This window comes from Oryctolagus cuniculus, chromosome 12 (genome assembly GCF_964237555.1).
Source record: "Oryctolagus cuniculus chromosome 12, mOryCun1.1, whole genome shotgun sequence".
In the NCBI taxonomy this organism is placed as follows: Eukaryota; Metazoa; Chordata; class Mammalia; order Lagomorpha; family Leporidae; genus Oryctolagus; species Oryctolagus cuniculus.
The window spans coordinates 85,546,897-85,574,213 of NC_091443.1; the positions used below are offsets into that span (position 1 = coordinate 85,546,897).

At 47.1% G+C, this 27,317-nt stretch overlaps 1 protein-coding gene across 25 annotated transcripts in view; it reads left to right on the top strand.

The window, feature by feature from the left end:
- Positions 1–27,317, top strand: part of TLN2 (talin 2) — a 480,480-nt gene that overhangs the window by 167,025 nt on the left and 286,138 nt on the right. For 4 of the 25 annotated variants that reach the window (XM_070054315.1, XM_070054316.1, XM_070054306.1 and 1 more), the window contains one exon: positions 7,394–7,508. The exons of 20 other annotated variants lie outside the window; for them this stretch is intronic. The gene's annotated coding sequence lies outside the window, so the exon portion shown is untranslated. Of the gene's footprint in view, positions 1–7,393; positions 7,509–27,317 lie in introns of those variants that run through there. One more of the 25 variants, XM_070054328.1, reaches the window with a different exon arrangement.

The window sequence follows — 27,317 nt, forward strand, 5'->3', positions numbered from 1 at the left end:
CACCTAGCGGCGCCGGCACACCGGTTTCTAGTCCCGGTCAGGGCGCCGGATTCTTTCCCGGTTGCCCCTCTTCCAGGCCAGCTCTCTGCTGTGGCTCTGGAGTGCAGTGGAGGATGGCCCAAGTACTTGGGCCCTGCACCCCATGGGAGACCAGGAGAAGCACCTGGCTCCTGCCTTCGGATCAGCGCAGTGCGCCGACCGCAGCGCACCAGCCGTGGCGGCCATTGGAGGGTGAACCAATGGCAAAGGAAGACCTTTCTCTCTGTCTCTCTCTCTCACTATCCACTCTGCCTGTCAAAAAAAAAAAAAAAAAAAAAAAAAAAAAAACTTAATTTGCTATGGAAAAATTCATAGAAGTTTTGAAGTCTATAAATTCTAATGTATAAAGAAAAAGCACTTCACTATGGTTAGGGATTGTGAGAGCTCCTCCCCATGAGATTCTTGGTTTATTCCTGGGATGGTCTTTTGTTTGTTGACTGCTACACATTCAGATAATCATCAAAATCCTGGAGGCACACCCTTTGAAGTGCATAGTTTCTCTTCCAGGACATCCCTGGGAGAGGCTCTAAGAAGAATGTTGAAGAGAAAATATTTCAGATAATTAACCATGTTCTTCTCTTATTTTTGTTCTTGGAAAATAGCAAGCAAAAATTTTTAATTCAGCAAATTTTTATTGTATTTATTTTTAAATGTCTTATTTATTTGAAAGGCAGGGAGACAGAGACACACAAAGAAAGGGAGAGACAAAGCAGAGCAGGCAGGCAGAGATTTCCTGTCCACTGGTTCATTCCCCAAATGCCCACAACAACTGGAGCTGGGCCATGCCAAAGTCAAGATCCCTAAACTCAATCTGCCTCTCCCATGTGGTGGCAGGGAACCAACTACTTGATACTGCCTTTCTGGAAAACACAACTCTGCAGCCCCTAAGGTCTCCCAGGTGTGCGTCAGCAGGAAGCTGTGACTGGAGCAAAGCTGGGACTTGAATCCAGACACTCTGACATGGATGCAGGCATCCCAATCAGTATTTTAACCACTGTACCAAATGCCCCCCGACAGATTTTTAATTCTTCAATATTTATGAAGAGACTTGTTTGAAATAGCCTTTTAACTCTTCTTCAAAAAGTTTTTTATCATTAATATTAGAATTCTTGCTTGTTATGAAAGATGTAAACATACAATGTTTTAGAATGAGAGGCACAGGATTGGTTTAATCATGATCTGTCTCCAAAAAAAAGAAGATATTGTTTGTAAATAATCTTTGTTGTTTCTCTTTGGCCTTTGTTTATGAAATAGTTTTAACTGTTGTGTTTCCCTGTATGTGAATTTTTCCTTATGTTTTCTGTTTCACAATTATAAACAGTCTTGATACTTTTTCAGGTAATTTTATAAATCTTTAGTAATTATACATCTTACCCACCCAGAATTTGCTTTTGTGTATGATAGTGGTAGAACTATAACTTGATTTTTATTTATGTGGATAGTTACTTTTCCCAATATAATGTGTTATGTATATTATACTGGTTTTTGTCACGAGTGCAAATTGCTGCCTTTACTGTATCCTAAATATCTTTGTACAGTCATGCACTACATAACAATGCTTCAATCAGTGACAAACCACATGTAAGATGATGGTTCCCTAAGACTATAATAGAGCTAAAAAATTGCTGTCACCCTGTGCCATCATACTACAACCTGTTGTTCACATGTTTGTGGCAGTGTTAATAAAAACTTACTGTACTATGAGTTGTATAAAAATATAGCACATACAGGGGCTGGCGCTGTGGCATAGTGGGTAAAGCTGCCACCTGCAGTGCTGGCATCCCATATGGGCACCGGTTCAAATCCCGGCTGCTTCACTTCCAATCCAGCTCTCTGCTATGACCTATGACCTGGGAAAACAGTGGAAGATGGCCAAAGTTGTTGGGCCCTTGTACCCACGTGGGAGACCCAGAAGAAGCTCCTGGCTGCTGGCTTTGGATCAGCACAGCTCTGGTTATTGTGGCTGTCTGGGGAGTGAACCAGTGGATGGAAGACTTCTATGTGTGTGTGTCTCTCTCTCTCTCTTTCTCTCTCTTTTTCTTTCTCTCTGCCTTTCTGTAACTCTGCCTTTCAAATAAAATAAATAAATCTTTTAAAAAATATATAGTATATACAGTTACGTAGGGTCCATGTTAATGTTACTTGCTAATAGTAATAAGCAACTGTGTCACTAGTTTATATATTTAATGTACTACAGTTTTTGTATTTATTTGAGGGTATGTTCCTACTTAATTTTAAAAAATGTGCAATATTCTGCTATGTTATACTGGCTGCAGCTTCCTGCATCTCATCATTACCCGAGAATAAATTGGTACAGTTGAAACTAAGAAAGTCCTCATTGTCAGATCCAAAGAGACTTTGGGGGTGGCGTGGGAATAGTGAATTTAGTTTTATAAAGAACCATGTATCAGAGGCTGAAATCCCACAAAAGATTGCTGGCTTTTGGGTCCTGGCTACTCTGCTTCCAATCCAGCTTCCTGCTAATGTGCCTGGTAAGACAGCCGATGATGGCCCAAGTACCTGGGCTCCTGCACTGTGTGGGAGACCTGGATGGAGCTCCTGGCTCCTGGCTTTGGCCTGGCCCAGCCCTGGCTTTTTTGGCCATTCGAGTAGTAAACCAATGGATGGAAGATCAGTCTCTTTGTCTCTGTTTTCTGCACTGCCTTTTAAGTAAATAAATCTTAAAGGGGAAAAAAAAACCAGTTATCAAAGAGGAATAGGATCGTATGCAAGATGTAGAAGGTGACACTCGGGATGCTGGCATTTTAATGTGCTTAGAGGGCTGTGAAACAGTGGGCTGATGGAGTTAAGGCCACAGCCTCAGAAACCGACCTCAAACCTTGTAAACCATCATTCTTTTCTGTTAGCAGATTTCACCACCTGGCAGCACTCACATCATGGGAATTTCAGATTATTGTGGGTGCCAGAAAGTTAGAAGCCCTAATGTCTTTGCATGAGGGGTTTTGCAGTTGTGACTCCTGAAGCCCCATGCATCTGCAGAGGCTTCTGGGGTCTACAGGGTGAAGGCTCCATGGCTCATCCCCCTTTGCCACCAGAGCCGCTCTGCTGTTCTCAGCCTCTGTGACTGGCTGGGTTTGTGAGTAGAATTACATTTGAAGAAAAGACTTTAAGGCTAAGGAAATTAGAAATCCATCACTATAATTTGTTTTACTAATATAAATCGTGTTTGTACAGTAATATTGATCTTGCCTGCATAACTTGGGCACTTTGTATTCTAACTCAATTGCATTTCTCAAGGAAAATTTCCTTGCATGCAGGATTCAGAAATGATTTCCTTATCCATCTAGTGTAGACTGCATAGGTTTCAGAGCGTGCAGGTGTGTGATGGGGGCCTTTGTAAGCCTGTCACATTGCTGCTGACAAATGGCAAACTACTTAAGCACCTGGTTGTATTTTACTTATTGTTTTCCATCTCCACTCCCACCCTTACCCCAAACACCCATCCCATAAGTTCAAAATGGAGTTCTTATAGGAGGAAAGATCTTTCTTCAACCTTCATAATTTTGGGAATGGATCCCTGTATTATAAAGGCAGAGGAAGAAGAGGAAAACAGAAGTTGATTAATGTACACATTTCACGTCTATGTGGAAGATGCTGAGGGAATGATTATTTCTCAGAGAGGTGGCTTTGAGTTCCAGCTTGTATAGCAGCTGCAGCAAAAGAGTAAAGTTTTAGAGAAGTAACAAGCCAAAGAGAAGGACTTTGAATCTCTAGGAGTGGCAATTTGGGGAAGGCCACTAACTGGCAGATAAAGGCCATGAATGCAGCCTGTTACTATAGGTTCCCCTGCTACCTTCTCCAGGCTGATAAGAATTTGCAGCTGTCCTATGGTTGACCTTTGTTCTTCCTGGTATAAGAGGAGACCACATACCTTTAGTCTTGGCAAATCTGTCTTCTGCTGTGAGGCTATAGAAGAAAAGTCTACTGAAACTCAGTTTCTCCTACTATATGGTCACAGCCCTGATCACTTCTGGCACCAGATGTCTGGGGCTTTCTCCGCCCCGTGCCAGCAAGGTCTGCAGTGGATAGCAAGGGAGGGAGGGCGGGTTTATCATCCAGCTCAGCTCTGACCCTGTCTGCTTGGAGATTGCAGGCTCAGTCCCCAAAGCTGTCTCCGGTCACACACCTTAGACACCATTGGGCGGCTCCAGGTGGTTCTACACAGTGCTTCTGATTCACCAGCTATAACTCGGGGTTCCCATGACCCCTTCCCTGAGGATGACTAATTTGCCCCAGTGGCTCACAGGACTCAGGCTGACATGTTTGTTGGTTTATGATAAAGGCTAGTACAAAGAATTTAGATGCAGAGGGTGGGGTGTGGGAGAGAAGGGCAGGGCTTCCGTGCTCGCCCCTGGTATGCCACCTTCCAGGAACCTCCATGTCTTCTCTATCCAGAAGCTCTCTGAAGCCTGTCTCTTTGGGTTTTTATGGAGACAGTTGCGTAGGCAGTGGTTGCTATGCGCTGGGTGGGAGGGGGAGGCTGTGTGTCCTTACTTGAGGGTATGGGGCAGATTCCTGTGGCAGGAGAAGGATCATAAGACCTGAGGGTCTAAGGCCTGCCTTGGGGAAATGCTTAAGGTCTGGGAATCGGACAACCACCAGAATGTACATATATGGTCAGATCATACCTGCTTTTAGGAATGTAGCTGCTGGCCGGCCAGCAGAGCCTTCCTTCATGTGCTGCTGCTTAGCTGCCTTTAATTCAGCAATCCTTCAGATTTCGTGGTGGCATATCCTACTCTCCTCCTGTTCCTGATTCTGTTGGAATCCCTGGGAGTGAGCCTCCCCTCTCCCCTCTGCCTTCAGCTAATGATGTCACCAAGAAGTTGAGAGCATGGAGCCCTGTGGCAGCTGGACTTCCCTCCTATCTCCTCTAAATAGCCTCCTGGGGGATTGCTGCGGTTGACTGGGCTCATCCGCACTCCAGGCTGCAAAGCTTGCCAGTGGAACCTCTCCCAGTTCTGCGTGGGCTACGCCATAAGTAACGGAGGCCAGCGGATGTGCAGTGAGCCCAGAGGACTTGTGGTAAGGAAGCTTTGGTTCACAATGGAATTATCAATGTCATCTTCAGGGTGTGACGCCCTTCCTACTTTTCATGGCCAGATTGGAGCCTTTATCTTCTTAGGAGTTCTTTCTGGCAAATTCAGCCCACAGGGAGCTGTGCTGTCTGTTCAGTGTCCAGACTATATGCATTCAAGCACCAGCACTTTGTTGTACGCCTGCCGCCATGTTCTGCAGCCATCCTGTAAGGATGTTGTTTTCCACGCCAGCTCTGGGATTGGGTTTGCCACAGTGCGCTACTTACACTCAATACTTGCTTTTGGAAAGGTCTTTGGTGGCTGTAGAAACCAATTTGTGTGCCTGTTGGGTCAGCAGAACAAGTTTCTGTATCTCTTCGGGAATGCAGGATTCTGGGATCATGGGAATTGGACTGAAGCTGTCAGGGGTCTCCAGACCTCCTATATCTATGGCTCCTATTTTGGGGTATGCTTTCTTTTCTCATTTGGCCTATGAACTTGCAAGGTCATGATGACTTTCACCAGTTTACTGTAGCCCTCTGTGGCTGCTGCAGTCTATGACTTCCTATTTTTCCAACCACCTAGCTAAATGTTCACTAAATAGACCTGTTATATCTTAATGTTAGCCGTCGCAAAGCACACCGGACACCGGAGTAAGGGAAAAGGTTTATTGGGGAACAACCTACAGACCGGAGTGAAGGGGCGGCGAAGGAAAAAAGGGAGAAAGAGAGTATAAGAGAGGGGAGAGGAGCTAGCAAGGAGAGAAGATAGAGCAGAGAAGAGGAGAAAGGAGAGCAGAGCCAAGAGACCAGAGGAGGAGGCTAGAGAGAGGAACCAAGAGAGAGCAGGAGAGAAGGGGCCAAGAGAGAGAACAGGCCCTTTTAAAACTTTGCCTGAGGGCGGGCAGGGAAGCTGGAGCATCTGGTGGAGCCTGGCTCAGGTAGCTGGGCCATTCGGCCACCTGGTTACAACTGTGCCAGTTTCCTAACAAGAACTGGCTCAGTTCCTGTGGGGGGTGGGTGGGCGGGGAGAGTGATGGGGATCCCCGTGCCCAGAATTGGTCCATGTGAGCTACCCCACTATTAGGTCCCTTGAGAATGGACTTAGTACTATGTAAGGCTCAACTATATAGTTTTGGCGAGAGTGAAGAGGCAGGGCAGGTCCCAGGCCACCCAAGGGAGCCCCTTTAGGCTGATCAGACTACAAAACATATTTCCTACGTTGCTCAAATATGTGCTCCGTAAACCATTGATTTTAAGTGTTGGGAGATGAAATTGTCCTAAATTCCCATTCTATGCTTGTTAGAATTAGCAGCCATTCCAGAGTGGGTCTTCCAGCTGTATGGACCATGACCGCATCTCCCCGGGTTGGACCCTGCTAAATGGCACAGTGGAGTCAGTGCGGTGGCATGGCAGCTCGGTGTTGCTTCCTGACAGGAGGCAGAGAGTGACGGCAGCTCTGCCAAGAACAGCCTTTGGAAAGATTGGGTGATGGGACTTTATTGGCTTGAATGTATCCCCCAAAAGCTCGTCTGTTGGAAGCTTAATCCCCAAAGTCATTAGCTAATGGTGTTTGGAGACAGGGGCTTTGGGAGATTGTTAGGCTTAGATGAGTTCTTGGGAATGGGGACCCTTGAGAGTATTTGTGGCTTTCTAAGGGGAGGACAGAGTCAGGCTGGTACACAGTTCCCTGCACCTTGCCATGGTGGAGCCAGGAGGCCCTGGCCAGAAACAGAGCAGATGCCAGAGCCTCCACACCTCTCCTCTTCTTTGTACGTGAACCCGTCGCAGGCATTTTGTTGTAGTGACAGAAAATGGTCTAAAAACTCAGGCTGCCTTTATTCCTTTATCCCGGAGCCAGGCAGCTCTGCGCACAGCCTGGGGAGTGCCCTGGCTTGCTTGGTTCTTTCCAGAGAGGAAGGGCACTGTGCCTTTCCATTTGTGCAGAAGCTCCCTGTGCCCACTCTTCCCTCAGCAAGATAGGAGAGGAAAAAAAAATCAACATCTAAAAATGAAAGAAAAAGCCTTCACCTCGGTTTTTGGGAAGTCAGGTTTCTGGTGGGGCTGTCCATGGCAGCTCCATCAGATTTGCCTGTTATTTCTGAGCGGCAGGAATAATAGGACTTGCACCTAATCAGGGAAAGGAATTCCAAACAAAAGCTTGGGTGGGGTTTCCTGGGCAGGAGTGTGATATTGTAGTAAATGGGAAGCAGAGTTCTGCAGTCCAATCACTGGTCTGATTACACAAATTAAAGCAGGGGCCCCCCTTTTTTTTAAAGGAATGTAACACACCCCACCCTGGCCCCTCCTCCGCAGGCGTGTCCGCCTCTCCTCCAGCCCTCCCCTTGATGCTTTCCCTGAAGGAGCCTGGGCCTGATGTGGAATAATTACGATGCCTTCCCCAGTGTCTCTGCTTGGGACCCTGCTACAGGTGAGTTTCCCTATGTTCAAGGGTCCTTGGAGGAACTCCTATGGCAGAATTCTGTACCCTTCTGCTGCATGAGTACAGCCAGTAAGTGCAGGAGCCTGGCATTGCGGTAACTTGGGGGCATTTCCAACCCTAAGGAGCCAGAGGCTTGACATGGAGGAGAGGAAAGTGTGCGGTGGGGGGGAAGGCTCCATCCTCTGCGGCTGTGCCCGGTGGCCTCCTGCTGTCTGCCGCCTGCAGGTTCACACCCAGGCTCTCTCTGCACCAAATTTTCATGGCATGGGGCGTTCCCACCTGCTCTGGAACTCTTTCTCTGCTACTCCTCCTTTAAGTGTCCTTCCCCTGACTCCCCGTTTTCTCTCCTTTCCTCCCAGTCTTCAGAGTTAAACATCTGCTCCCCAGAGAACTCCCCCTGCTGCTTGTCCGATCTGTCCATCCCCCTGTGTTGTGTGTTCCCTTGCTTGGCCCTTATCACCAGTGTTAGATGAAGCTTTTGCTGCTTTGTTCTCTTTAATGTCCAAGTTCCTTGAGGCCAATGACTGCGTGTCCTCCAATTTCTGAGGTCCAGTGCGTATTAGACACACCTGTGTAATTGGGGTTACTGTCTCTTCTACAGAAAGTACACATCCTCATTTTGTTTTTTACAAAGACCAATTTATATCCCATATCTGATATAACTCATAGCCCTGTTTAGGATCTTAAAAATGTTTTTCCTTGTGCCACTTTAGTCTGTTTTTACCCACGTGTCTCTCTGGCTTATCCTTTCCCTGTCGAGCTTAAAAATGCCAGAAGTCCAGTGACTGTGTGGCCAGGAGTCACAGGGACAGTTGCCTGACACCTGGTGTCTGTGTGGAGTGTGACACTTATTTTCCCTGGGGATTTGTCCTGTTGCCAGCAGCATGAGCAGAGTGGGAGGGTTATATCAAATCACACAGGTGGGGCCTGGCTTCCTACCTGCCTCTACTTCTCTGAGTTTCTGTCTCTTCCATCTTGGTTCTGCTCCTTCCCGCCTTCCTGAACTGCTCCCATTCTTTAAAACCCCGTTTGTTTTTGTTGTTGTTGTTGTTTGTTTTTTTTCATGCTGCTCTTGGCAGATGTTGGGCCTTGTGTCTGGCTTGCCCTTGTCCCTCTGCTGTGTTAAGCGTGGTGACCTGTCCTGGTTCTGGAGGCAAGTTTACCTTGCAGCAGTCACATAGCCTTGTGTGATTACTTAAGCTTCCTGCACCAGGGCCTCCAGCCCCAATATCCCCCACTGTACAGCACATTATGTTGTAGTCATTTCTTCATGCGCCTTTTCTCCCATGAGATTGGAGAGGGTGGGATTCTCAGGCATAAGCTTTGCTTTACAAATGAACACAAAAAAAATTTTTTAAAGAAAAAAAATGCATTCAGAGAGAGAGAAAAAGTCAGTTCCCGTCTGCTGGTTCACTCTCCCAATGCCTAAAGCAGCCGAGGCTGCGCTGTACTGAAAATAGGAGTCTGGAACTCAGTCCAGGTCTCCCAGGTGGGTGGCACAGACCCAACTACTGGAGTTGTCATCCACTGCCTCCCAGAGTGCATATTAGCAGGAAGGTGAAGTTGGGGGTAGAGCCAGGACTCGAACCCAGGCACTCCAATTCGGAATCAGGCATTCCAAGTAGCATCTGAACTACTGCACCAAATGCTGGCCCCTTGTTCCTCTGTGTACTCCCCAGCGTCTAACTCAGAGCCATGCATGCAGTAACTGCTTGCTGATCTGTAGGTTACTCAGGGGATGACATTGTGGCATAGCTGGTAAAGCCACCACCTGAGATGCTGGCATCCCTTATGGGTGCTGGTTTGTGTGCTGGCCTCTCCACTCCTGATCCTGCTTCCTGCTAATGACCTGAGAAAAGCAACAGAAGGTGCCTCAAGTGCTTGGGCCCCTGCCACCCAGAAGAGAGAGCCAAATGATACTCCTGGTTTCAGCCTGGCTCAGCTCTGGCCATTGCAGCCACCTGGGGAGTAAACCAGTGGATGGAAGATTTTGCTCTCTCATCTCTCCCTCTCTCTCTCTGTAACTCTGCCTTTCAAATAAATAAGTGTTTTTAAAAATGGGGAGGGATGCACATTTTCTTTTTTTAGAATAAGTTTTTATAATCTTAGTTGCAATGTTTTTGACTTTTAAAATACTGGACACATCCTAATACAGTTGTGTGTTGCTTAGCCATGAGGATGCTTTCTGAGAAACGTGTTGTTGGGCAGTTTCACCACTGAGTGATCTTCATGGGGAGAATTTACTCAGTCTGAGACGGCTGTGCAACCCTAGGCAGTGCACCCTTGGGGGACGTTCGTCACATATGTGGTCTGTTGTGGACTGAGACGTTACTCCTCACTTGACTGTACTGTTGAAGGTTAGGTTCTGTGCAGTATGAGTGCTGTTGTAAGACAAGGAACCAGGTACTCGGGAGTCAGCCATGAGGCTTGCGTGAGAGTGTGGTGAATGGACTCAGCCCTCATGGTCCTTGTCTGCTTTTCCCTTAGCAGACACACCTGCAGATGTGATGAAGATCCGCACTGGTGGGTGATTTGGAGTGTTCTTGTAGGGCCAAGAGGGATTCCCAGGTAGCAGGAAGGCACTAAGAATCATCTCTGGAGGAGTGTGAGCTGGCCTTTTCCCACATTGCTGGTGCAGTGCTCGTTTCAATCTAAAAACTGGAAAGATTTTAGAGGTTGGGTAGGTGTTTGGCACAGTGTGGTTCAGATGCCACTGGGGTGTCAGTGTTCAGTATTGAATTGCCTGGGGTTGAGTCCTAGCTCTGCTTCCAATTCCAGCTTCCTAATAAAGCCTGTTCTGGGAGGCAATGACTCAAGTGCTTGGGCCCCTACTATCCATGTGGAAAACCAGGAGTATGTTTGGGGTTCCCAGTTTTGGCCTGGCCCAGCCCTGACTGTTTGGGGGGTATTTGGAGAGTGAGCCAGCAAACAGAAGATTTTTCTCTGTCTCTTAAACAAAATGAAATAAATTTTTAAAAATGGAGATGAATGAGAAAGGGGAGATGGAGTTTTATGAGCTGTACTGAAGGTTAGCCTTGTTCCTGGGTTGTGTACCTTATGCACCGTAGGTTTGCCTTTTGTGTGGCTTTTCCTGAATGTAGTCATTTTCTTGTGCTATATAAGAGACTGCGTTCCCCCACTGGTACACATGCACTCAGAAATGCATATAAATATCCCATTGTTGCCTTGGAATTAGCCCCAAGGAGGAGAGAAGTGTGTGTAGAAACTGCTAATTTGTGTGCATGTCTGCTTGCAAGGGAGCAGCTAACCCAGTGTGACCTCCCCCGGGTCTGCTAGCTGGGTGACACCCTGGCCATCACTCAGAGGACCAAACTCTTCCCTCAAGCCTCTCTTGATTGCCAGCGATCAAGAAAATTCTTAAATACTTTTTTGGTTTTGGTAAAGTTGCATTCATTTGGGGTAATGGAAAGTCATCTAACTTAAAGAACTAGAGGGAAAATTTAAAAATCTTATTTAAAACATAAACATAATAAATTTTGCTTGGCTGACAGATGATAGGCTGAAAATAGGGTTTTGAAATACAATCTGTGACACAAATTTAAGGCAGGATTGCCCTGTTTTCAGGGGATCTGTATTAATGGATGTTTAAGAGCAACAATTAACATACCACTTCATGATTAAGTACTTCTGGATTGCTTTAGGGGCACTGTCTAAATTCCTTACAGAGCCAAGTGTTAATGTGAATAAACTTGAAACTATTTTTATTGCACTTGTTTTGCTAGGCAGACCCTTTAAGCTTCCATCTGTGTGAGTCTAGGGTCATCTCACATTGTGAATTAGCGCAGTCTGCAGTGTGTCATCCTCCCATGTTTCAATCCCTGAGTGTTTGAGGGTCTGTGTGCATCAGTGTTGGGCAGCTTTCAACAAGCAGTGAAATGCCTTGACTGCCCTCAAGAAGTTTTTAGTACACTGTGTTGGACAGATAAAGAACCTGGCTTTTGGCCCTGGCATGGTATTATCAAATTCTAGGTTTTGGAATCGGACAGCCCTGCTGCTTCCTGGTCACGTATGTTCTGTAACCTCTGAAGCTTCAGTTTCTTCCTCTGCAGGTTGGGGTTGATGATGCCTGCTAGGGTCATTGGGAGCAAGTGGGGGAAATCACCCACCAGTGTGGATCTTCATTACATCGGCAGGTTTGTCTCCTAAAAGAAAAGCAGACAAGGACTATGTTAATTCTCAGGCAGACATATTCCTTGCTGGTCTGGTGTGGGGTTAGCATGGTAAGGAGTTAAATAAGCTATAATGTGACAAATGGTGTGTTACATTAGGTATGATTTTTTAAAATTATTTTTTGTAATGTTTATTTATTTTCATCTACTTGAAAGGCTGAGTGAGAGAGAGGGAGACCTTCCAGCTGCTGATTCACTCCCCCCAAGTGCTCCCAACAGCCAGGGTCTCCCACATGGGTGGCAGGGACCCACGTACTTGGACGATTCTCTGCTGCTTCCTCATGTTCATTAGCAGGGAGCTGGACCAGAAGCAGAGTAGCGAATCGGCACTCTGATGTCTGATGCTGGCATTGCAAGTAATGACTTAGCCTGCTGAGCCACAGGGACTGAACATTGTCAGCAATTTGAAAAATATCCTCAGAATGCTTCCGTGCAAGGCTGTACTAGCCCAAAAGTTTCTCTAGACCTTGATGTGTCATTCCTGGAGATGGTAGAGACAGGGTGGAGGGGGGATTGGAGCAGGAAGGGGTCAGAGGGAAGGAAAGAAGTTAGCAGTAAGACCTCCCCTAAAGTGGTGGCAGTTCTGGGGAAAATGACAGGACCTTGCTTGAATGGAAGAAGTGCAGGTTTATGGCCCATCATTGACTCTGGAGGGCAAGCAAAAAGAGTGGGTTTGCAGCTGAAGATGAGGAGTTTGGAATCAGAATTCCCCTGGCCTTGTCCCCTGGATTCATTTATTTATTATTATTTTTAAAATTTATTTCTTTGAAAGGCAGAGTTACAGAGAGGCAGTGGCAGAGAGAGAGAGAGAGAGAAAGAGGACTTCCATCCACTGATTCACTCCCAAGTGGTGGCAATGGCTGGAGCTGCGGCAATCTGAAGCCAGGAGCCAGGAGCTTCTTCTGGGTCTCCCATGCGGGTGCAGGGGCCCAAGCATTTGGGCCATCCTCCACTGCCTTCCCAGGCCAAAGCAGAAAGCTGGATCAGAAGAGGAACAGTCGGGCCTTAAACTGGCACTCATATGGGATGCCGGTACCACAGGCATTTACCCACTATGCCACAGTGCCAGCTCCCCCTGGATTTCTTATGCTGTAATTATTTGTTTAAATGTCACGGCCCCCTGTTGAATGGAGTTCTCTGAACCCATGATCCAGACATTAGCATTTTATACAACTAATTAATGTTTCATTGAAGTCCATAAACCATGGGAGGGAAGGGAAGGGCGGCCGGGCAGGAGGTGTGACTTGGGTGGGAACATGGCCATTTCCCCAGTGGCAGTGCTGGAGCATACTGTGGGGGAGGGGCAAGGCTCCTGGCCTGGGGCCAAACCGAGGAGAATTCTGCAGGAGCTGGAGACGTGGGCTCCTGGGTCATAGGTGGCCCTTGGCCACTGAGTGACCTGGCATGAACTGGGCAAGCTCTCTATGCCTCATTTTCCTCAGGCAGGCCAATAGTGGCTTTTTCCCCCTAAAAATCTGGAATGGGTCATGAATTATGTCAGCTTTGAGAAGGCTCTGTGCCAGTCTCTGTGTTGTAATTTTAGTATATATGCAGCCAAAGCAAGCACTGGCAGTCTCTCTCCCTTGTGTATCATTGAGCAATTATTTGTAGGAGTATAGATAAGAAGAAGCAATGTTTTAAAGGATAGAGAATGATGAAATCAAAACGCACACAAGGGACCAGGGTTGGGGCACAGCCAGTTAAGCTACAGGTTGTGATGCTGCCATGCTATATCAGTGCTGTTCCAGTCTAGGCTGCTCTGCTTCCAACTCAGCTCCCTGCTGATGGGCCTGGGAAAGCAGGGGAGGTTTCCCCAAGTGCTTGGGCCCCTGCCCAGCTACATAGGAGACATGGATGGAACTGTAGGCTCCTGGCTTCAACCTGACCTAACCCCAGCCATTTAGGGAGTGAACTAGCAGATGGGCAACCTGTCTCTGTCACTCTACCTTTCAAATAAATAAATAATTTTTAAAAAAGATTTATTTATTTATTTGAAAGGCAGAGTGACAGAGAGGCAGAGGCAGAGAGAAAGTGAGAGAGGTCTTCCATCTTCTGGTTTGCTCCCCAAATGCCCGCAATGGCCAGAGCTCCACCAATCTGAAGCAGGGATTCAGGAGCTTCTTCTGGGTCTCCCACACAGGTGCAGGGGCCCAAGAACTTGGGCCATCTTCTGCTGTTTTCCCAGGTCATAGGAGAGAGCTGGATTAGAAGTGGAGCAGCCGGGTCTCGAACCATCACTCATATTGGATACTGGCACTTCAGGTGGCAGCTTTACCTGCTACATCACAGTGCCGGTCTCCAATAAATATGTTTTTTTTTAAAAGCTCAGAATGGGTAGTTACCCCTGCATGTGGTTGATAGCACAGTAGGTGGCCCATGGTGCATGCCCAGTAAGTGTTAATGATGGAGATAGGTGATGACAGTCACTTATCTGAGGACGCAAACATGAAAGTTGTTCCCTTTGGAAAGGGTTTGCGTCTCTGGATGGTGCGGTGCTGCAGACAGCTGGAAATGCTTTCTCTCTTGGTCATGCCTCAGACATTGGCCCTTAGGAAATACCTTTGGTCTGCATTTTTAGGGCTTATTGTTTCCCTCAGCCTCAACCTCCTGAACTCTTCCATGGCTGTGGGGAGGAGCACCAGGAGGGTCCCTGGCTGCACCGTGATCTGGCCACACGGAGATCTTCAGGCAGGGTTGCCTGGTGTTGGATCACCTTTCCCAGGGTTGCCTTAACAAGTGACCATACACTGGGTGGCTTATTTCGGCAGCAATTTACTATCTCATGTTTCTGGAGGCCGCAAGTCCAAAATTAGCATTCCAGGAGTGCCCCACTGCCTCCAGAGGCCCCTGTGGGGACCCTTCCTTGCCTCCTTCACCTTCTCATGGCTCTTGAGAGCCCCTTGCCTCATAGCTACTTCACTCCAACTTCTGCCTCTGTCTTGATATGTGGGCACTTCAGAAAGTTCATGAAAAGTGAATTAAAAGATGTTTATTTTGGTGTAAAAATGATGTAGTCCATGTGTCTCTATGTGTTGTTTCTTCATAATATACATTATCTATGAACTTTTTGGAGAATCCTTATGTAATCTTTTCTCTCTGTCTTTTCTTACAAAAAGCCATTTATCATTAAATATTGGGTCTACTTGTGTCAACCACTGTGATCTTTTTGTTGTTGTTGTTAAAGATTTTTTATTTGAAAGGCTGAGTAACAGAGGCAAAGGCAGAGCGAGAGCAAGAGCAAGAATGAGAGGGAGGGAGGGAGAGAGGGAGGGAGAGAGAGAGACAGAGAGAGAGAGAGAGATCTTCCATCCGCTGGTTCACTCCCCAACTGGTGGCAATGGCTGGAGCTGTGCTGATCTGAAGTCAGATGCCAGGAGCTTTTTCTGGGTCTCCCACGTGGGTGCAGGGGCTCAAGGACTTGGGCTATCTTCTACTGCTTTCCCAGGCCATAGCAGAGAGCTGGATCGAAGTGGAGCAGCTGGGTCTTGAACTGGTGCCCACATGGGATGCTGGCACTGCAGGTGGGGCTTTACCCTCTAGTCCACAGTGCCGGCCCCAACCATTATGATCTTAATATCCTTAATTACACCTGCAGAGATCTTTCCAAATAAGGTCACATTCACTGGATTGAGGAATTTAAAATGTGATATACCTTTAGGGGACCACCATTCAATTCCTACAGGTCAGAAGTTGGGTGTATTCTCATAGGATGGCCAGAGGGTCCCCTCTGATGTTGCCCCCTATCTGTACAGTGAAGTCATGGACATATGGAACAAGTAATCTCTGGCCTGACCATCTCGCTTTCTTTATAGGAGAAGCTGGGAGACTATGCAGGTTCCCACAGGGAGGCAGGCGTTGGCTATAGCATTTGGAGTCCTGGACTGCCAGGGCAAGAGGACCCTCTTCCCAGGCACACTGTGGTACCCAGACTTCCATGCAAAGGTGGTATTGGAGGCTCACATGTGATGTCTGTGCAGTCCTTAGACTGAAATCTTTGCCTCTCACCTAAGCAGGTGGAGTTGGTGGTAGCCGTTATAGCTGTGATTGCATTTTCTGGCCAAGGGGAATGGCTGTGCATAACAGAAGCACGTGAGAGGAATTTTGTGATCGTTTAGAATGTGTTTCAGTTACTGGTAATTTTATAAACACTCCACACAGGTGAATGTAAACAGTATTCTAATGAGAAACTACTGGTCATGTGAGAGAGTATCACTTTTATGTTGCAGTTTAAGGATAATAATTAAGCTAAAATGAATCACTCCTGGCTTTCAAACTGCCCTTGGTGGACTAATAATGATGTGCGAGTTTTTCCTTTGTGTCTCCTTCCGGTCTCAAAGCTCTGTAGGATTCTTTGGTAATCATTGTTTTCACTCTCTTCGCTGTCTGTGGTTTTCTTAGTGTCACTGCCCCTTCTTGCCCTTGTCTAGACTCCCAGGGCCATAGAAATGTTGCAGGATTGCCTTGTTGAGGACTGTGCTACAAAGAAGTTTTAAAGTGGCTCCATCCAAAAGCATAGGTGGTTTTCAGTGACTGTCCTTGCGCCCTGTTCCTTCCTCACCTCCCAGAGGAGAGGGTACCAGGGTGTCCTGGGGCTCTGGTCCAAGTGTGTCAATTGCCATTCGGTTTCCAGTTCACCAAGAGCAGGATAATCTTGGGTAAACATGACCGTTGGACAAAAGCAAATATTGATCTTGGCACTGGTAGTTTCTCAAGTGTTAGGACCCTCTCATGCTAGGGGACAGAGTAGGAGCTGCAGCAGAGGGTTTGGCATCAAATGCCATGTCTGCTTAAAAAGTACTAGTAGAAAAATAAATGATCTCTAAAAGGCCGTGGCCATCCTTTGCAGCTGTATCTCTCTTTACTCCCTTTCTTTCTGTCTCTCTTTCTCTCCCTCCTCCTCTGAACAAGTTTTTAATGTAGCTGCTTAATCCAGGGATTCCTCCTTACAGGTCCTGATATTTTAGGCTAACTACATCTTTGTTGTTTGGGGCTGTCTTGTGTATTGGAGGACATTTAGCAAGGTCTTTGGCCTGGGCGATGGGGTGCCAGTAGCATTCCTCACCATTTATTTGTGAATAACACCTAATGTTCCCTGGGAACAAGACCGTCCTGGATGACAAGCACTGACTTTAGCCAGTCCTCCCTAATGTGGTACATGTGGTGGTGGAGGACCTGGTTTAGAGATGGAAGGAGAGTCTGTGCACCTGTATGGGTTAGATAGGCGTGGTATTGTGTGTCTGAACCTTTGCACTACTACTTTTCTTCTTATAATCAAGAAGCAGAGAGAGGTTTTTCCATCACCTCTGGTTTACCACCCACATGCTTGCAGTGGTCAAGACTGGGCCAGACGGAAGTTGGGAACCGTGAAATCCTTCTACGGCCTGGCATGGGTGGCAGGGTCCCAAGTACCTGAGCCATCACTGTTGCCTTCCAGGGTCTGCGTTAGCAGGAAGCTGGAGTCAGGAGCTGGAGCTGGGCGTGGAACCCAGGCCCTGTTATGTGGGGCACAGGTGTCCTAAGTGGAGTCTTCCTTGACAGACCAAATACCTACTGCTGGTGTGGACTTTCAGAGCAGGTTTTAGAGCTGCTTCCCTTTCAGGCCATTGCCATTCCTCTGGTGGTTCCGCAGTAGGAGTGCCAGACACACGGAGGGTGCTGGGGAGACAGGCCTGACACCTGGCGCTGTGCGGCTGCTCCGTTCCTCAGCCGGGCAGCAGAGCGTGACAGCAGTGAGTCCGTCAGACTCTGTAGGTGGCACCGGAGGGGAAGGCGCTGACCTGTGATGTCGGGGTGACACGCTGTGTGGGCAGATGCAGTTCCTGGGGCTTCTCAAGCGTGACTGCACTGGTGTCCAGCCCACCAGTCTTCTCTCTTTTGAAAACTTTAAAGACTCGCTCTCTGTGGAAGTGTCCGTCTGCCTTTAAAGCCTGCAGCTTTTTCTTTAGCACTTTCAAAAGCATGCTTTGAGGGTTGAGAGTCAGTTGTAGTCTTGTCATCCCAACACAGGTTACAAACAAACTACCTCCATGTGTTGCCTGCCCTTTGATTTTGGCTGATGTTTGGTTTTTTGAAATCGCAAACCCCTGCCAAAGTAGATGGAATGGTGTCCTGAGCTCCTATGTGGCTCTCCCCAGCTTCTGTGACTGTTTGTCCTGGACCTGTTTTATTTCACGTGGTTATTTGGAAGTAAATCCTCAATGTCATGTTATCTCTTCTGTGTACATTTCACATGCAACTCAGGAAGATTGGGGCTTTTAGCAGAATTACTGAAAACCCTAACAATAAGTGAGCTACTGTTGCACCTAAGCATTCATTCGTATTAAGTATCCATTGCTGGAGTGCTGGGTATTGTGATGTAGCAGGTAAGTCTGCCACCTGCACTGCTGGCTTCCCATATGGCCACTGATTCATGTCCCGGCTGCTCCACTTCAGGTCCAGCTCCCTGCTAATGGCCTGGGAAAGCAGCAGAAAATGGCCCACGTTCTTCAGCCTCTGCCACTCATGTGGGAGACTTGCATGACGCTCCTGGCTCCTGGCTTTGACCTGGCCCAGCCTTGGCCCAGTGGCAGCCATTTCAGGAGTGAACCAGCAGATGGAAGATCGATCAGTCTCTGTCTTTCTGTTGCTGTGACTTTCAAAATAAATAAATCTTAAAAAATCCATTGTATTTAGTTGATCCATCTCTTATGTCTCTTGTAGTCTGTATGATCCCTTCTATTACTTAAACTGCCCGGGAGCAGGACAGATACCAGAAGTCATCTTTATTCTGCTTTGCTCCTGGTATGCTTATGTGGGGTTGCTGGGCCCAGTGCAGGCACTGGCAGGAACCTCAGAGACACTTGCTTTGCCTATGATTCTCTGCCTTTTTTCGAGGTTCTGTGGCTCGACACTGGCACAGCAGTGTCTCAAGGTACATGCTCAGCTAGCAGGTCCCTTGGCTTGCCTGACGGCTCCTCCCCGCACACCTGTCCTTGGTGACTATTGGCCTTTTTCTTTTCCCTTTTTCCCGTAGTTGAAACTTTTTTAAAAACCTACTCCTGGTCAGCCTTTTTGATGCCAGCATTTGTGTTCCCAGCCAGGGTTCTGGAAGTGCGTAGAAATGTCAGGCCAACTTTGCTGCGTGTGCCAGCGGCAGCAAGAGTGAGCTGGACTGCTCTTCTCACATCTGTTGAGCAGGTGACTCTTAGGGGCCCTGCCCCTCCCCCTCCCAGGTCCCATACCCTGGCAGGGTCTGTGTGCACCTTTCTCCTGCCTTCTGTGCTTGTCCATCGCCTCCTCCTGCCATACTGTCCCCTGTCCTGACCTGGTGGCTTCTCCCCTTTGGCTCTCCAAAGCCTCCTTACCGGTCACTGACCAGTTGTCACCTCCACACCCTCAGCCAGGTGTGCTTTTCCTACCATTTGGGCCCCTGCTGACTTTTTCTTTCCATCCTGGTTGCACGTGCTCCTCGACCTTGCTGGAGTGTGCCTGTGAGAACTGCTCTTCTTCCTCGCTCTCCACCTGGCACCCATGCTTTCACTCCTTCCTAAGTCGCCTTGGAGTGACCCCAGCTCCACAGTGTTCTTGCCCAGGACCCTGGTGGACACAGGCAGTGCAGGTCATCCCGGTGCACTGCGTGATGCAGAGTCGGGCATCAGCTCACACGACAGCCCATGCTTCTCGGTCCTCATCCCACATGCGTCTTTTTAAGGGCCCCTGGTGCATGCTCTCACCCTCTTCCTATACCTCAGTGTTTGCTGGGATAGCCACCTGCCACCTGCCTGGCTGCCTGCCCCTCTCCCTGCAGCTCTTCCAGCCTGAGAGAAGAGCACTTGGGGTAGGAGAAACTGCCCCCTTTTCTCTCTCCAGGGGTTCCTTCCTCCAGGAAGCTCTTTGTTCCCTAAGCTATGGTCTCTCCTTTTCCTTTTGCTCCTTCCCTTCAGTCTGCAGCTTGCCCTGATCCCCAAATCTCTGAACAACAGAAGGAGCTCTCCCTGAAACCCTGGGGCGTGTGCCTTATCATTCCATTTTACAGATGAAGACACTGAAGGCAAACTGCTGGACACAGAGAACGCTGGTGCATGTTGGAGGCGGGATGGGAGCTCAGGTACCCAAGTGCTCCTACATTGCTTTCACCTCAGGTCAAAGACAGGGAGGGGGAGTCCCCTCGGAGCCCCTTCTCAGCGCAGGGTTCAGGAGCTTTGAGACTCAGTGGAACTGGAGGGACTGCTAGTGGCAGACACTGGAAGCTGTCGGCTGTTTAACTCCCTCCTCATCTGGGTGCCGTCCATCTTCCCTTCTTGATCATGGATTCTGGAGGGACTCTCCACTTTTGTGTCTCTAAGAACACTTTGTACATAGTTGGTGCTTAATGATAGTCTCCTTATTTTGCTAATAATTATTAGCGTTTAACCTCAATTTGGAAGGCTTTTTAAAAAATTTTTTTCTGTGTGTGTATTACCAATACTTTACAGTTTGCTTAGATGAGTTATAATACTTTCAGATTTGAGCTCCAGTTTGTATATAATTTTGTATTTCTAGAATCAGGACCCATCAACACTGTATTAGATCTCAGTGTAGTTTATGATCCATGGTATTTTAGTTGTAGATGTAAAGATAGGTGACAGATCCTAATGCTAGCTGAATGCCATGGGTATCATTCTTCGACTCACTCTCAGTGAGGTTTTCCTCCTGGAGAGGTAGAGACGTCTTCCTTTGGCCATTTGTCTTGATGCCACAGAAGGAGGTCACCCGAAAATTGGGTCTTATGTTGAGTTGGTCTGGACCAGTGCTTCTGGGATCACCTTGAAGGAAGAACTGGTGTTTTCATAGATGTTGATATGCTTCGGTAAGATCCAATGAAAATGAGATGGGTGGAGAAAACATGTTAAAGTTTGGCACATTTTTAAAAATGGGATGTAACCTATGTACGTTACTGGATAACATTGCCAGAAAAGTTTCCAAAATGTTTATCCTTGATTGCGGTAGTTGCACCCTTGCAGATCAGTCACAGGCTGGTATAGGCCATGCTTTGGGTAGCCCTGGGCTAAGTAACGGAAGTTATTCTCATCCATTTCCATGAAGTCACTTTATTTATTTATTTTTAAACCAAGTTGAGTCCACTCTCCGGTCCCTGCTGGCCGTTAGGAGACTGCTGCTAGGAAGCACCCTTGAGTCCCTCGACCTTCAGAGGCCGGGCAGTAACCTGTGTGTGACTTACCTTTGAAAGGACAGACATGGCTCAATGATCAGATGTTTGTCATCTCAGCCACAGCAGACCACTGCAAGGCAGGTGAGGGGCCCCTGGGGCTTACTGGGGAGTGCCCAGCCCTATTGTGTCTTGTGGGACTGTGGCTTTGAATGTTTGCTCAGCTGTGTGGAATGAAATTCTGGTATCCTATGTCAAATCAGTGAGACATAATTTTGTGATATTTTGATTGTTAGGTTAAAAAATTAGGATCAGAATTGCTTTTGGAGTAGCACAACAGTTAAATATTTTGACTCTCGGTCTGGAAGGGTCTATTGTCATGATGCAATATTTTTATGCTTAAGTGGCTGTGGATGTCTTACTGGGGCACTTAATATTTAAATCTTAATGACAATTGGCAGAAATTGTGGAAAGTATACAAAAGAATTCAACAAAGAAATCCAAGTGAATTAATTTTTGTTTTAGAGTCATTCAGCTAAGACTATTTATGGTAACTGACATGAAGCATGCTTATGATGCTGTGAAAAGAATTAGAATCTAGAGGAGCAGCATTCTCAAAGTACATCATCAAATGCATGTATAATTTTTAAATCTCTGTAGCTTCATTAAATGAGTAAAATTTTAATACTTTAACCATCTCAAAATATAATGAACCTGAAAAGCATTAAAAAGCATTAAGGGGATATTTTATTTATTTATTTGTTTTTGCACTAAGACTTTGAATTCAGCCACGTACTTGGTGCTTCTCACACATCTGATTTTGAAATGGCCCCATTTCTGGTGCCCAGTAGCTGCATGTGGCCAGTGGCTGCTAGAGAATCGCAGTCCACCAGGAGGCAGATAATTTACCTAATTCTTTGAGTAGTTTATATTTGAACTATGATTGGGCCCAACATGACTTTAAAATGACATCACTGTTAGCATGAACCCTCCAAGGAGGTGTCCCTTCCCCAGAGGCCTCTGGCCAGCTGTGCGGGTGCCTTTTTAGTAGGTGAGCCTTGTGAGGGCATTGGGTTTTCTCATTCGAAGGCCAGGGAGGGAGCCCAAGAATTGCTTTCATTTGTGCTACCAGGAGAGACTCAAGCAGGACGTGACTTTATATTTTTTGCTTTTCATTTCAAGAGATTGGAGAGGAGAGAGAAGAATGATAATGGGATGATTCTTCCTTACTCCCCAAGTAACAGGGTGCCAGGAAGGAAACGTGGTCCTGGGAAGACTTAACTATTTGAGTATATTATATTCATTCTATTTTTGACAAAGAGCAAGCAGGGACTAAGTTATTCAGGGTAGGGAAACTGGGGCTGGCAACAACAGACATAGAAATATTCAGGACAAAAAGGGGAAACAAAAAGGTCTGGTTGTGTCGTGAGGCCAAGAGCCCTGGAAGGCTAGCTGGGGCACAAGGGTCCTGTGTTTGGCTGTCCTCTGCCCTGAGTGACAGCTTGGATGGGAGGTGTCCTGCCCAAGGTCACCCAGCCAGCCCCTGGACCATCAGGGGTTGTGACAAAGTCACCTATGCTTGCTATGTGCAGCAGGGACAGAAAATGAAATCACTGTAACTTTATTTGGTAAACATAGAATCTGTGTTTTTTTTTCGCCCCTGACTCAGTGAAGGCAGCTTTATTGTGCTTTTTATGATTAAGAGTAATAATTTTTAAAATATTTGTATTTTGAGTTTGGCACTGTGGCGTAGTGGGTTAAGCCACTGCCTGCAATTCTGGTGTCCTGTATGGGTACCAGTTTGAGTCCTGGCAGCTCTACTTCCAATCCAGCTCCCTGCCAATGTACCTGGGAATTGCTGATGCGCAAAGGATGGCCCAAGTACTTGGGCCTCTGCACCCACATGGGAGACCAAGATGAAGTTCCTGGCTTTGGCATAGCACAGTCCCAGCCGTTGTGGCCATCTGGGGAGTGAACCAAAGGTGGAAGATCTCTCTGTCTCTCCCTCTCTCTGTAAGTCTGCCTTTCAAATAAATAAAACTGAGTATTTTAAAAAATTTATGTCTGAACCATATCATATCTGATAATTGCTTCAAAATAGTCTCCAGAGAGGGTTCAGGAGGAAATAGAAGCCAGTGTGGATGCAGTAAGATTGGCTGTGAATTGGTAACTCTTGAAGCTGAGAGATGGGCACCTAGGGGTTCATTATAACATCTTTGTTTTGTATACATTTGACTTTTGTAAAGCAGAAGTCATATCTGTTTGGCCCATGAGGTTGGAAAGAAAATAAATTCTGAAATCTCATTACCCACAAGTCACTGCTGTGAATTGGAAAACACTGGTAGAAAACCATCCATGCAGGTGGGCCTTTGGCCTACTGGTTACAAAGCTGGTTAAGATGCGTGCATGCCGCATGGGAGTATTTGGGTTACTCTTCCTGAGTTGTCACCCTAAGTCTCTTCCCCTACTTTTGCTACTCTGAATTAGACTTTTTTAAAGCAGAAGTCGTATCTCCTCTGGCTTCTGACGTCAGCTTCCCCTGAATTCAGACTCCAGGAATTAGCAGTGATGGCACAACTCATTCCATTGCAGGATTAGTTTTCGTGGCTCTGGCTCCAGCTCCAGCTGTTGTAGGCATTTGGTAAGTGAATCAGCAGATAGGAACTGTCTACCAAATACATTTTTAAAAAACTTAAAAACACAAAAAAACAGTCTTACATGGCACTGGGTCCAAGAATCCCCTTGGATTCCAGATCCCTAAACACCCAAGCCCCTTGTATGAAAGGGTGTGGTATTTGCATATAATTTATATACATCCTCCCAAATGTTTTCAATAATCCTAGAATACCGCAGATGCCTAAAACAATGCAAATGCTGTATAAGTAGTTGTTCTGTTCCTCACAGATAATAACAAAATAGTTCACACTTTAAATATTGACACGATTTTTCATCTGCAGTTGGTTGAATTCATGGATGCAGAAGCAGCAGATACAGAGGACTACCCCTACTGAATATTCTACACATTGAAAGTGCCTTAGAGAGAGGCAGGAGAGTAGTGAGTCCTGATCCTGCTGTCATAGTTTGTTTATTTTTAATAAAAAAGGGAGGGATCTTCCACCAGGTGATTCACTTCCCAAATACCCGTAATAGTCAGTGCTGGGCCAGATGCCTGAAATTCAATCCAGACCCAAGTACTTGAGCTATCACTGCCGCCTCTCAAGGTGTGCATTAGCAGGAAGCTGGAATTGGAAACAGAGCTGGCACACAGTCCCAGGCAGGATTGTGGGTATCCCACGTGGTACGTTAACCATTGGGTCAAGTGCCTTCCCCTTTGGCAGAGATTTTGTTCTAGTTAGAGAACCAAGAGATTACAAGCAGGGAGCAGAGGAAGTCAGTGTTGGCTGCAGGTGTGTTGTGCTCGTGTGGCCTTTGCATCAGCCTGTGTGTGCAAGGAGACCTCTCAGCTGCCTGTCAGAGAGGAGCCAGCCACCCAAGCTATGCTTACACTCTCAGCATGTGTGAGAGGGAATGTGATGCCCTGGCCTGGGTGACCCAGCAGTGTCCCTTGTTTGCTGTAGTCTTATAACCCTGTGTGGAACAGGTGTTAGAAAGAACACAACATAATATCATGAATTAACAAATTAGAGAAACCTATAAGGCCTATGAAAAATCAGAGTGCCAAAAGTAAGGGAAGAGACTTAGTGACAACTCAGGGACAGGAGGGAAGTGACACAAGGGTAATGGGTATACTGAGTGGAGGAGGCCGTACACTAGTACAGTTTACTGGAGGTGGGCATTTGGGTTTTGAATGACATGGACCTTAATCAATATGCAGAGAATTGCTGTCTGTCTGAGGAAAGAGATGAGGGATTTTTGCTTTCTGGAAAATAGGCAGGCAATTTATGAAGACCGGGTTTCTTGTGCTAGGAGATTGTAGGGCAGCGAAATTGCTTTTGAAAGATGCGCTTTGAGGGTTACAATAGTTGCTAATCAGAGCCAAGAGGTGACAGGTTCTTATTTATCAAAGGGAAGAGTCCATGATTTCCACATTATGTATACCTGAGCATCTGATTTGGCCTTGTTTAGCCAAACCATTGTCTGGGATGACCCCATCTTCTAGTTCATGATCTGTATCTAAGGTGGCTAAGGGCCTAGAGAAATTTCACAGTGCACTTTGACTCTTTGTTCCTTTGGCTTGATGTTGCAGTGCATCGGCTCCCAGCAGCCAGGCAGGCAGGCTCTGAGGGTTGGGGGATTCCGTGGTTGTGGGTGATCCTAGGTATGTGCCTCTACATCTTCTAGCTGTAGCCCCACAGGTGCTCGGGGAAACCAGATGTTTTGTCACTTCAGGAAGTCAGGTTGTCTTAATATCCTTCCACTGGATTGTTTCACTAAAAGAAGCTATTCCTGGGGTACTGGTGTGCAGGAGTGGTCCTCTTGTTCAATGTCAGGGCGGTATGGTAGTGAGAATAGGACTAGTGGAGGGTGCACCTTCCCAGGGTCAGCTCTAACAACATGGAGCCGTGCCTGTGCAGCGCCTGTTTCACCTGTGTGCTTGGATAGATGCAGATGATCTCCAGTTGGGGCCCCCGCATTGCTGCTTCCAGAGCTGAGCCAACTTGTCACTTTTGACCTTTCTCCATAGTTGACCTGCAATGGTAAGGGACTCCATATAAGGGTACTCTGGGGGCATCTGCAACACGACATATTCTTTCTCTGTATGCTTTTTTAAAATTGTATATTTTAGTAGACTTGGTTTTGTGGAGCAGTTTTGGGTTCACAACAAATTTGAGTGGAAAATGCAGAGATCCCATACATGTACTTCAACCTCGCGCAATGCAGCCTCCCCACCATGATCAGCATCCCATACATGTGCTTCCACCGTCCCTCCTTCCACGATCAGTATCCCACGCATGTACTTCAACCACCACACACACAGCCTGATCAGCATCATGCCCCAGAGTGCCACATTTGTTAGTGCCTCAATCTTTGTTGGCATGTCCTTGTCATCTTTTTTTTTTTTTTTTTTTTTGACAGGCAGAGTGGACAGTGAGAGAGAGAGAGACAGAGAGAAAGGTCTTCCTTTTGCCGTTGGTTTACCCTCCAATGGCCGCCGCGGCCGGTGCGCTGCGGCCGGCGCACCACGCTGATCCGATGGCAGGAGCCAGGTACTTATCCTGGTCTCCCATGCAGGTGCAGGGTCCATGCACTTGGGCCATCCTCCACTGCACTCCCTGGCCACAGCAGAGAGCTGGCCTGGAAGAGGGGCAACCGGGACAGAATACGGTGCCCCGACTGGGACTAGAACCTGGTGTGCCGGTGCCGCAAGGCGGAGGATTAGCCTAGTGAGCCGTGGCGCTGGCCTGATCATTACTATTAATACGGGGGAGTGGAGCCATTACTACTTAGATAGTACCAGTGCCATTCAGTGATTTATTTATCATGCCACACTCCTACTCACCATGAAACATGCATCTCCTAATTCTTTTTCCTAAAAACAAAGTGAGTGGCCCGGTGTGCCGGCGCCGCTAGGTGGAAGATTAGCCTATGGAGCCGCGGCGCCGCCCGTCCTTGTCATCTAAAGTCTATAGTTCACAGGAGGGTTATTCTTGGTGTTGTACATTCTGTGAGTTTGGACAAATATATAAGGATGTGTGCCCACCATTCCATGTGTCTGAGGACACGTGTCCACCATTGTAGAACAGTTTCACGGCCCTAACTGTGCTTTGTTATCTGCTTAATTACCTTTTCCCCCTAGCCCCGGTCGGCCGTGGATCTCTTTACCATCTTATCATTGAGCCTTTTCTGGGCTATCACCTATCTGGAATCCTGCTTGAAGTAACCTTTTTAGACTGACTGCTTTCGCTTGGTAAATGCGTTCAATTTCCTTAGTGTCTTTTGGTGACTTGCTACCTTGTTTTCCCCAGTCCTTGGTGATGCCACTGTACACTGTGCCTTCTTGCTTTCTGCAGTGCAACTTCTCACTGCAAACCACCCTCTGCACAACGTTCTCACTCAGTGGATGCTAAGCATCACTCCAGGATCCATGTGTGCCAGCTTCTACCATTAGTGCTCTGTCTATGACTTGTGTTCTCCCAGAGAAGAACATGAGTGAATAACAGGCATGCCCTAGGGTTTAAGGATGGGAAGAGTTTACAGGGAGAAGTCTTTCTTTTCCAGTCTCCAGTTGTTATACCTCAGAAAGCCATGTTTGCTCTGGAGATTAGAAAGAAGGCATAAATATGGAAAAGTATATTTCCTTAACAGAAGGCAAGCCAAACCTCAGGTTTGTGGAAGAAGGGTGTGAGTCACTGCCCAGTCCTGGAGACTGGGAGGCAAAGGAGAGCCTTAGCTGGGACCTTGAAGCCTAGTGCCTATGTATCTGCATGAGCGCACACACGTGTGTGTGCACACAGACACATGCCTGACTCCATCTCAACTCAGAGCTATATCCTAGCATCTTGAGGACCTCTATGCCTG